Source organism: Ranitomeya imitator, chromosome 1 (genome assembly GCF_032444005.1).
Source record: "Ranitomeya imitator isolate aRanImi1 chromosome 1, aRanImi1.pri, whole genome shotgun sequence".
Classification (NCBI taxonomy): domain Eukaryota; kingdom Metazoa; phylum Chordata; class Amphibia; order Anura; family Dendrobatidae; genus Ranitomeya; species Ranitomeya imitator.
Genome location: NC_091282.1, coordinates 791,501 through 802,902, shown reverse-complemented (window position 1 = coordinate 802,902; position 11,402 = coordinate 791,501). Strand labels below are relative to the sequence as shown.

At 57.8% G+C, this 11,402-nt stretch overlaps 1 pseudogene; it reads left to right on the top strand.

The window, feature by feature from the left end:
- The first annotated feature begins 1,078 nt into the window (after positions 1-1,078).
- The window catches only part of LOC138657556 (zinc finger protein 271-like), a 111,721-nt pseudogene continuing 101,397 nt past the window's right edge, over positions 1,079-11,402 (top strand).

The window sequence follows — 11,402 nt, the reverse complement described above, 5'->3', positions numbered from 1 at the left end:
TTCCCCAGAGACCCCAGCACACAGCCTCTCTTCCCCAGCACGCAGCCTCTCTTCCCCAGAGACCCCAGCACACAGCCTCTCTTCCCCAGCACACAGCCTCTCTTCCCCAGAGACCCCAGCACACAGCCTCTCTTCCCCAGCACGCAGCCTCTCTTCCCCAGAGACCCCAGCACACAGCCTCTCTTCCCCAGAGACCCCAGCACACAGCCTCTCTTCCCCAGCACACAGCCTCTCTTCCCCAGAGACCCCAGCACGCAGCCTCTCTTCCCCAGAGACTCCAGCACACAGCCTCTCTTCCCCAGCACACAGCCTCTCTTCCCCAGAGACCCCAGCACACAGCCTCTCTTCCCCAGCACACAGCCTCTCTTCCCCAGCACACAGCCTCTCTTCCCCAGCACACAGCCTCTCTTCCCCAGCACACAGCCTCTCTTCCCCAGAGACCCCAGCACACAGCCTCTCTTCCCCAGCACACAGCCTCTCTTCCCCAGCACACAGCCTCTCTTCCCCAGCACACAGCCTCTCTTCCCCAGAGACCCCAGCACACAGCCTCTCTTCCCCAGCACACAGCCTCTCTTCCCCAGAGACACCAGCACACAGCCCCACTCGCAAGGAACATGACCCCCTTCCCACAGAGACCCCCAGCATGCAGTTACCCTTCCCCAGGCAGGCCCCTCCAGTGTGCAGTCCCATGCAAACATCACCCCATTCCCCAGGCAGACCCCCAGCACGCAGTCCCACGCAAGCAACGTACCCCCTTCCCCAGGCAGACCCCCCTTCCAGCATGCACATGCAGCCCCATGCAACATCACCCCTTTCACCCCAGGCAGACCCCTCCAGCAATGCACATGCAGCCCCATGCAAGCAACATCACTCACTTCCCCCAAGGCAGACCCTCGTCCAGCATGCACATGCAGCCCCATGCAAGCATCACCCCTTTCTCCCCAGGCAGACTCCAAATTATCTGTGACTATGGAGAACGACCCAAAACCCTCCAAATCCGCCCTGAGATCCACAGCTTCCTCATGTCTGCTCTGTCTGCTCTATGGAGGAAGAAGCGCCGCCCCTTCCGGTCACATGGGCATGACGTCATCAGAGGTCCCTTAGCCGACTTGGATTTAGCCTCTACCGTCCTGGCTGTGTGCAGCTCGTGTTCTCTGGTGTCAGCCAGCAGCAGGTTTCCCGCCATTCCGGTGAGATTACAGGAGGGTTTGGTGGAGTTCTGGGACTTGTGGTGAATCTGTGAGGAGAGTGCAGTGAGAGGAGAGCGTGCGGCGAGAGGAGAGCGTGCGGTGAGGGGAGAGCGTGCGGTGAGGGGAGAGCGTGCGGTGAGAGGAGAGCGTGCGGTGTGGGGAGAGCGTGCGGCGAGGGGAGAGCGTGCGGTGTGAGGAGAGCGTGCGGCGAGAGGAGAGCGTGCGGCGAGAGGAGAGCGTGCGGCGAGAGGAGAGCGTGCGGCGAGAGGAGAGCGTGCGGCGAGAGGAGAGCGTGCGGCGAGAGGAGAGCGTGCGGCGAGAGGAGAGCGTGCGGCGAGAGGAGAGCGTGCGGGGTGAGGAGAGCGTGCGGCGAGAGGAGAGCGTGCGGCGAGAGGAGAGCGTGCGGCGAGAGGAGAGCGTGCGGCGAGAGGAGAGCGTGCGGCGAGAGGAGAGCGTGCGGCGAGAGGAGAGCGTGCGGCGAGGGGAGAGCGTGCGGCGAGGGGAGAGCGTGCGGCGAGGGGAGAGCGTGCGGCGAGAGTAGAGCGTGCGGCGAGGGGAGAGCGTGCGGCGAGGGGAGAGCGTGCGGCGAGGGTAGAGCGTGCGGCGAGGGTAGAGCGTGCGGCGCGGGGAGAGCGTGCGGCGAGGGGAGAGCGTGCGGCGTGGGGAGAGCGTGCGGCGAGGGGAGAGCGTGCGGCGTGAGGAGAGCGTGCGGCGAGGGGAGAGCGTGCGGCGAGGGGAGAGCGTGCGGCGTGGGGAGAGCGTGCGGCGAGGGGAGAGCGTGCGGCGTGAGGAGAGCGTGCGGCGAGGGGAGAGCGTGCGGCGAGGGGAGAGCGTGCGGCGAGGGGAGAGCGTGCGGTGTGGGGAGAGCGTGCGGTGAGAGGAGAGCGTGCGGTGAGGGGAGAGCGTGCGGTGTGAGGAGAGCGTGCGGTGTGAGGAGAGCGTGCGGTGTGAGGAGAGCGTGCGGTGTGAGGAGAGCGTGCGGTGTGAGGAGAGCGTGCGGTGTGAGGAGAGCGTGCGGTGTGAGGAGAGCGTGCGGTGTGGGGAGAGCGTGCGGTGTGAGGGGAGAGCGTGGGGAGAGCGTGCGGCGAGGGGAGAGCGTGCGGCGAGGGGAGAGCGTGCGGCGAGGGGAGAGCGTGCGGTGTGGGGAGAGCGTGCGGTGTGGGGAGAGCGTGCGGTGAGGGGAGAGCGTGCGGTGAGGGGAGAGCGTGCGGTGTGGGGAGAGCGTGCGGTGAGAGGAGAGCGTGCGGTGTGGGGAGAGCGTGCGGTGAGAGGAGAGCGTGCGGTGTGAGGAGAGCGTGCGGTGTGGGGAGAGCGTGCGGTGTGAGGGGAGAGCGTGCGGCGTGGGGAGAGCGTGCGGCGAGGGGAGAGCGTGCGGCGAGGGGAGAGCGTGCGGCGAGGGGAGAGCGTGCGGCGAGGGGAGAGCGTGCGGCGAGGGGAGAGCGTGCGGCGAGGGGAGAGCGTGCGGCGAGGGGAGAGCGTGCGGCGTGGGGAGAGCGTGCGGCGAGGGGAGAGCGTGCGGCGTGGGGAGAGCGTGCGGCGAGGGGAGAGCGTGCGGCGAGGGGAGAGCGTGCGGCGTGGGGAGAGCGTGCGGCGTGGGGAGAGCGTGCGGCGAGGGGAGAGCGTGCGGCGAGGGGAGAGCGTGCGGCGAGGGGAGAGCGTGCGGCGTGGGGAGAGCGTGCGGCGAGGGGAGAGCGTGCGGCGTGGGGAGAGCGTGCGGCGTGGGGAGAGCGTGCGGCGAGGGGAGAGCGTGCGGTGAGGGGAGAGCGTGCGGTGAGGGGAGAGCGTGCGGTGAGATCAGAGCTGCTCCTGTGACTGCGGCTCCTCCGTGTGGGGGACGTTAACCCCTTAGTGACGGAGCCAATTTGCTACTTAACCCCTTCACTCCCGGAGCTTTTTCCGTGTTCGGTTTTCGCTCCCTCCTTCCCAGAGACATAACTCTTGTTTTTCCGTCACTGCGGCCATGTTGGGGCTTATTTTTTGCGGGACGAGTTGGACTTTTGAACGACGTTGGTTTTACCGTGTCGTCGTGTAACAGAAAATGGGGAACAAGTTCCAAGTGCGGTGAAATTGTAAAATAACTTCCATCCCACAAGTGTTTTTTGAGTTTTTTCTCCACGTTCACTAGATGGTAAATCTGAGCGGCCGTTGTGATTCTCCAGGTCATTACGAGGTCACAGACACCAAACTTCTCCGGGTTCTTTATTATCTAAGTGATGGAAAGAATCCAAATGTTACTAAAAACCAAAGATTGCGCCATTTTCCGATCCCCGCAGCGTCTCCATTTTTGTGATCTGGGGTCGGGTGACGGCTTATTTTTTGCGCGCTGAGCTGACGTTTCTAATGATACCATTTTTGTGCAGATACGATCTTTTGATCTCCCGTTATTACACTTTAATGCAATGTCGCAGCGACCAAAAAAACGTAATTCTGGCGTTTTGCCGTTTACTGATCAGGTTAATCCTTTTTTTATTGATCGATCGGGCGATTCTGAATGCAGCGATAACAAATATGTGTAGGTTTGATCTTTTTTTTAAATTATTTTGAATGGGGCGAGACGGAGGTAATTTGAACTTTTATATATTTTTTTTTTTTATATTTTTAAAAACTTTTTTTTTACTTTTGGCATGCTTCAATACCCTTCATGGGAAGCTAGAAGCTGCCACAACCTGATCGGCTCTGCTACATACAGGTGATGATCACATCGCTCCTATGTGGCTGAATTGCAGACTTGCTATGAGCATCGACCACAGGGGGGCGCTCACAGCATTCCGGCATCAACAATCCTAGAGATCTCAAGGACCTGTGGTTGTCATGGCGACGATCATGTGACGGGAGTCAGCGATGCGCGCATTTCCGGCCAGATGACTAGAAGCGCTTGCTCAGTGTTTGACAGCAGCATGTAACTAGTTAATAGCAGGTGGATCGCGATTCCACCCGTGCCTATTGGGGCTCAGAACAGCTGACATGTTCCGACTTTGATGCCGGCTCCCCACCGGAGCCCACCTCAGAGGGAGACATACTGACATCAGTGTACTATTCCCACATGTCTACCCACCGGAGCTCACCTCAGAGGGAGACATACTGACATCACCGCACTATTCCCACATGTCTACCCACCGGAGCCCACCTCAGAGGGAGACATACTGACATCACCGCACTATTCCCACATGTCTACCCACCGGAGCCCACTTCAGAGGGAGACATACTGACATCAGCGCACTATTCCCACATGTCTACCCACCGGAGCCCACCTCAGAGGGAGACATACTGACATCACCGCACTATTCCCACATGTCTACCCACCGGAGCCCACCTCAGAGGGAGACATACTGACATCACCGCACTATTCCCACATGTCTACCCACCGGAGCTCACCTCAGAGGGAGACATACTGACATCAGTGCACTATTCCCACATGTCTACCCACCGGAGCCCACCTCAGAGGGAGACATACTGACATCAGCGCACTATTCCCACATGTCTACCCACCGGAGCCCACCTCAGAGGGAGACATACTGACATCAGTGCACTATTCCCACATGTCTACCCACCGGAGCCCACCTCAGAGGGAGACATACTGACATCAGTGCACTATTCCCACATGTCTACCCACCGGAGCTCACCTCAGAGGGAGACATACTGACATCACCGCACTATTCCCACATGTCTACCCACCGGAGCCCACCTCAGAGGGAGACATACTGACATCAGCGCACTATTCCCACATGTCTACCCACCGGAGCCCACCTCAGAGGGAGACATACTGACATCAGTGCACTATTCCCACATGTCTACCCACCGGAGCCCACCTCAGAGGGAGACATACTGACATCACCGCACTATTCCCACATGTCTACCCACCGGAGCCCACCTCAGAGGGAGACATACTGACATCACCGCACTATTCCCACATGTCTACCCACCGGAGCCCACCTCAGAGGGAGACATACTGACATCACCGCACTATTCCCACATGTCTACCCACCGGAGCCCACCTCAGAGGGAGACATACTGACATCACCGCACTATTCCCACATGTCTACCCACCGGAGCCCACCTCAGAGGGAGACATACTGACATCACCGCACTATTCCCACATGTCTACCCACCGGAGCCCACCTCAGAGGGAGACATACTGACATCACCGCACTATTCCCACATGTCTACCCACCGGAGCCCACCTCAGAGGGAGACATACTGACATCACCGCACTATTCCCACATGTCTACCCACCGGAGCCCACCTCAGAGGGAGACATACTGACATCAGCGCACTATTCCCACATGTCTACCCACCGGAGCCCACCTCAGAGGGAGACATACTGACATCACTGCACTATTCCCACATGTCTACCCACCGGAGCCCACCTCAGAGGGAGACATACTGACATCACCGCACTATTCCCACATGTCTACCCTCCGGAGCCCACCTCAGAGGGAGACATACTGACATCACCGCACTATTCCCACATGTCTACCCACCGGAGCCCACCTCAGAGGGAGACATACTGACATCACCGCACTATTCCCACATGTCTACCCACCGGAGCCCACCTCAGAGGGAGACATACTGACATCAGTGCACTATTCCCACATGTCTACCCACCGGAGCCCACCTCAGAGGGAGACATACTGACATCACCGCACTATTCCCACATGTCTACCCACCGGAGCCCACCTCAGAAGGAGACATACTGACATCAGTGCACTATTCCCACATGTCTACCCACCGGAGCCCACCTCAGAGGGAGACATACTGACATCACCGCACTATTCCCACATGTCTACCCACCGGAGCCCACCTCAGAGGGAGACATACTGACATCAGTGCACTATTCCCACATGTCTACCCACCGGAGCCCACCTCAGAGGGAGACATACTGACATCACCGCACTATTCCCACATGTCTACCCACCGGAGCCCACCTCAGAGGGAGACATACTGACATCACCGCACTATTCCCACATGTCTACCCACCGGAGCCCACCTCAGAGGGAGACATACTGACATCACTGCACTATTCCCACATGTCTACCCACCGGAGCCCACCTCAGAGGGAGACATACTGACATCAGTGCACTATTCCCACATGTCTACCCACCGGAGCCCACCTCAGAGGGAGACATACTGACATCAGTGCACTATTCCCACATGTCTACCCTCCGGAGCCCACCTCAGAGGGAAACATACTGACATCACCGCACTATTCCCACATGTCTACCCACCGGAGCCCACCTCAGAGGGAGACATACTGACATCAGTGTACTATTCCCACATGTCTACCCACCGGAGCCCACCTCAGAGGGAGACATACTGACATCAGTGCACTATTCCCACATGTCTACCCACCGGAGCTCACCTCAGAGGGAGACATACTGACATCAGTGCACTATTCCCACATGTCTACCCACCGGAGCCCACCTCAGAGGGAGACATACTGACATCAGTGCACTATTCCCACATGTCTACCCACCGGAGCCCACCTCAGAGGGAGACATACTGACATCAGTGCACTATTCCCACATGTCTACCCACCGGAGCCCACCTCAGAGGGAGACATGCTGACATCACCGCACTATTCCCACATGTCTACCCACCGGAGCTCACCTCAGAGGGAGACATACTGACATCACCGCACTATTCCCACATGTCTACCCACCGGAGCCCACCTCAGAGGGAGACATACTGACATCACCGCACTATTCCCACATGTCTACCCACCGGAGCTCACCTCAGAGGGAGACATACTGACATCAGCGCACTATTCCCACATGTCTACCCACCGGAGCTCACCTCAGAGGGAGACATACTGACATCAGTGCACTATTCCCACATGTCTACCCACCGGAGCCCACCTCAGAGGGAGACATACTGACATCACTGCACTATTCCCACATGTCTACCCACCGGAGCCCACCTCAGAGGGAGACATACTGACATCACCGCACTATTCCCACATGTCTACCCACCGGAGCCCACCTCAGAGGGAGACATACTGACATCACCGCACTATTCCCACATGTCTACCCACCGGAGCCCACCTCAGAGGGAGACATACTGACATCACTGCACTATTCCCACATGTCTACCCACCGGAGCCCACCTCAGAGGGAGACATACTGACATCAGTGCACTATTCCCACATGTCTACCCACCGGAGCCCACCTCAGAGGGAGACATACTGACATCACCGCACTATTCCCACATGTCTACCCACCGGAGCCCACCTCAGAGGGAGATATACTGACATCAGTGCACTATTCCCACATGTCTACCCACCGGAGCCCACCTCAGAGGGAGACATACTGACATCAGTGCACTATTCCCACATGTCTACCCACCGGAGCCCACCTCAGAGGGAGACATACTGACATCAGTGCACTATTCCCACATGTCTACCCACCGGAGCCCACCTCAGAGGGAGACATACTGACATCAGCGCACTATTCCCACATGTCTACCCACCGGAGCCCACCTCAGAGGGAGACATACTGACATCACCGCACTATTCCCACATGTCTACCCACCGGAGCCCACCTCAGAGGGAGACATACTGACATCAGTGCACTATTCCCACATGTCTACCCACCGGAGCTCACCTCAGAGGGAGACATACTGACATCAGTGTACTATTCCCACATGTCTACCCACCGGAGCTCACCTCAGAGGGAGACATACTGACATCACCGCACTATTCCCACATGTCTACCCACCGGAGCCCACCTCAGAGGGAGACATACTGACATCAGTGTACTATTCCCACATGTCTACCCACCGGAGCTCACCTCAGAGGGAGACATACTGACATCAGCGCACTATTCCCACATGTCTACCCACCGGAGCCCACCTCAGAGGGAGACATACTGACATCAGTGCACTATTCCCACATGTCTACCCACCGGAGCCCACCTCATAGGGAGACATACTGACATCGCCGCACTATTCCCACATGTCTACCCACCGGAGCCACCTCAGAGGGAGACATACTGACATCGCCGCACTATTCCCACATGTCTACCCACCGGAGCCCACCTCAGAGGGAGACATACTGACATCAGTGCACTATTCCCACATGTCTACCCACCGGAGCCCACCTCAGAGGGAGACATACTGACATCACCGCACTATTCCCACATGTCTACCCCCCGGAGCCCACCTCAGAGGGAGACATACTGACATCAGTGCACTATTCCCACATGTCTACCCACCGGAGCCCACCTCAGAGGGAGACATACTGACATCACCGCACTATTCCCACATGTCTACCCACCGGAGCTCACCTCAGAGGGAGACATACTGACATCACCGCACTATTCCCACATGTCTACCCACCGGAGCCCACCTCAGAGGGAGACATACTGACATCAGTGCACTATTCCCACATGTCTACCCACCGGAGCCCACCTCAGAGGGAGACATACTGACATCACCGCACTATTCCCACATGTCTACCCACCGGAGCCCACCTCAGAGGGAGACATACTGACATCACTGCACTATTCACACATGTCTACCCACCGGAGCCCACCTCAGAGGGAGACATACTGACATCACCGCACTATTCCCACATGTCTACCCACCGGAGCCCACCTCAGAGGGAGACATACTGACATCACCGCACTATTCCCACATGTCTACCCACCGGAGCTCACCTCAGAGGGAGACATACTGACATCAGTGTACTATTCCCACATGTCTACCCACCGGAGCCCACCTCAGAGGGAGACATACTGACATCACCGCACTATTCCCACATGTCTACCCACCGGAGCCCACCTCAGAGGGAGACATACTGACATCACCGCACTATTCCCACATGTCTACCCACCGGAGCCCACCTCAGAGGGAGACATACTGACATCACCGCACTATTCCCACATGTCTACCCACCGGAGCCCACCTCAGAGGGAGACATACTGACATCACCGCACTATTCCCACATGTCTACCCACCGGAGCCCACCTCAGAGGGAGACATACTGACATCACCGCACTATTCCCACATGTCTACCCACCGGAGCCCACCTCAGAGGGAGACATACTGACATCACCGCACTATTCCCACATGTCTACCCACCGGAGCCCACCTCAGAGGGAGACATACTGACATCACCGCACTATTCCCACATGTCTACCCACCGGAGCCCACCTCAGAGGGAGACATACTGACATCACCGCACTATTCCCACATGTCTACCCACCGGAGCCCACCTCAGAGGGAGACATACTGACATCACCGCACTATTCCCACATGTCTACCCACCGGAGCCCACCTCAGAGGGAGACATACTGACATCACCGCACTATTCCCACATGTCTACCCACCGGAGCCCACCTCAGAGGGAGACATACTGACATCACTGCACTATTCCCACATGTCTACCCACCGGAGCCCACCTCAGAGGGAGACATACTGACATCACCGCACTATTCCCACATGTCTACCCTCCGGAGCCCACCTCAGAGGGAGACATACTGACATCACCGCACTATTCCCACATGTCTACCCACCGGAGCCCACCTCAGAGGGAGACATACTGACATCACCGCACTATTCCCACATGTCTACCCACCGGAGCCCACCTCAGAGGGAGACATACTGACATCAGTGCACTATTCCCACATGTCTACCCACCGGAGCCCACCTCAGAGGGAGACATACTGACATCACCGCACTATTCCCACATGTCTACCCACCGGAGCCCACCTCAGAAGGAGACATACTGACATCAGTGCACTATTCCCACATGTCTACCCACCGGAGCCCACCTCAGAGGGAGACATACTGACATCACCGCACTATTCCCACATGTCTACCCACCGGAGCCCACCTCAGAGGGAGACATACTGACATCAGTGCACTATTCCCACATGTCTACCCACCGGAGCCCACCTCAGAGGGAGACATACTGACATCACCGCACTATTCCCACATGTCTACCCACCGGAGCCCACCTCAGAGGGAGACATACTGACATCACCGCACTATTCCCACATGTCTACCCACCGGAGCCCACCTCAGAGGGAGACATACTGACATCACTGCACTATTCCCACATGTCTACCCACCGGAGCCCACCTCAGAGGGAGACATACTGACATCAGTGCACTATTCCCACATGTCTACCCACCGGAGCCCACCTCAGAGGGAGACATACTGACATCAGTGCACTATTCCCACATGTCTACCCTCCGGAGCCCACCTCAGAGGGAAACATACTGACATCACCGCACTATTCCCACATGTCTACCCACCGGAGCCCACCTCAGAGGGAGACATACTGACATCAGTGTACTATTCCCACATGTCTACCCACCGGAGCCCACCTCAGAGGGAGACATACTGACATCAGTGCACTATTCCCACATGTCTACCCACCGGAGCTCACCTCAGAGGGAGACATACTGACATCAGTGCACTATTCCCACATGTCTACCCACCGGAGCCCACCTCAGAGGGAGACATACTGACATCAGTGCACTATTCCCACATGTCTACCCACCGGAGCCCACCTCAGAGGGAGACATACTGACATCAGTGCACTATTCCCACATGTCTACCCACCGGAGCCCACCTCAGAGGGAGACATGCTGACATCACCGCACTATTCCCACATGTCTACCCACCGGAGCTCACCTCAGAGGGAGACATACTGACATCACCGCACTATTCCCACATGTCTACCCACCGGAGCCCACCTCAGAGGGAGACATACTGACATCACCGCACTATTCCCACATGTCTACCCACCGGAGCTCACCTCAGAGGGAGACATACTGACATCAGCGCACTATTCCCACATGTCTACCCACCGGAGCTCACCTCAGAGGGAGACATACTGACATCAGTGCACTATTCCCACATGTCTACCCACCGGAGCCCACCTCAGAGGGAGACATACTGACATCACTGCACTATTCCCACATGTCTACCCACCGGAGCCCACCTCAGAGGGAGACATACTGACATCACCGCACTATTCCCACATGTCTACCCACCGGAGCCCACCTCAGAGGGAGACATACTGACATCACCGCACTATTCCCACATGTCTACCCACCGGAGCCCACCTCAGAGGGAGACATACTGACATCACTGCACTATTCCCACATGTCTACCCACCGGAGCCCACCTCAGAGGGAGACATACTGACATCAGTGCACTATTCCCACATGTCTACCCACCGGAGCCCACCTCAGAGGGAGACATACT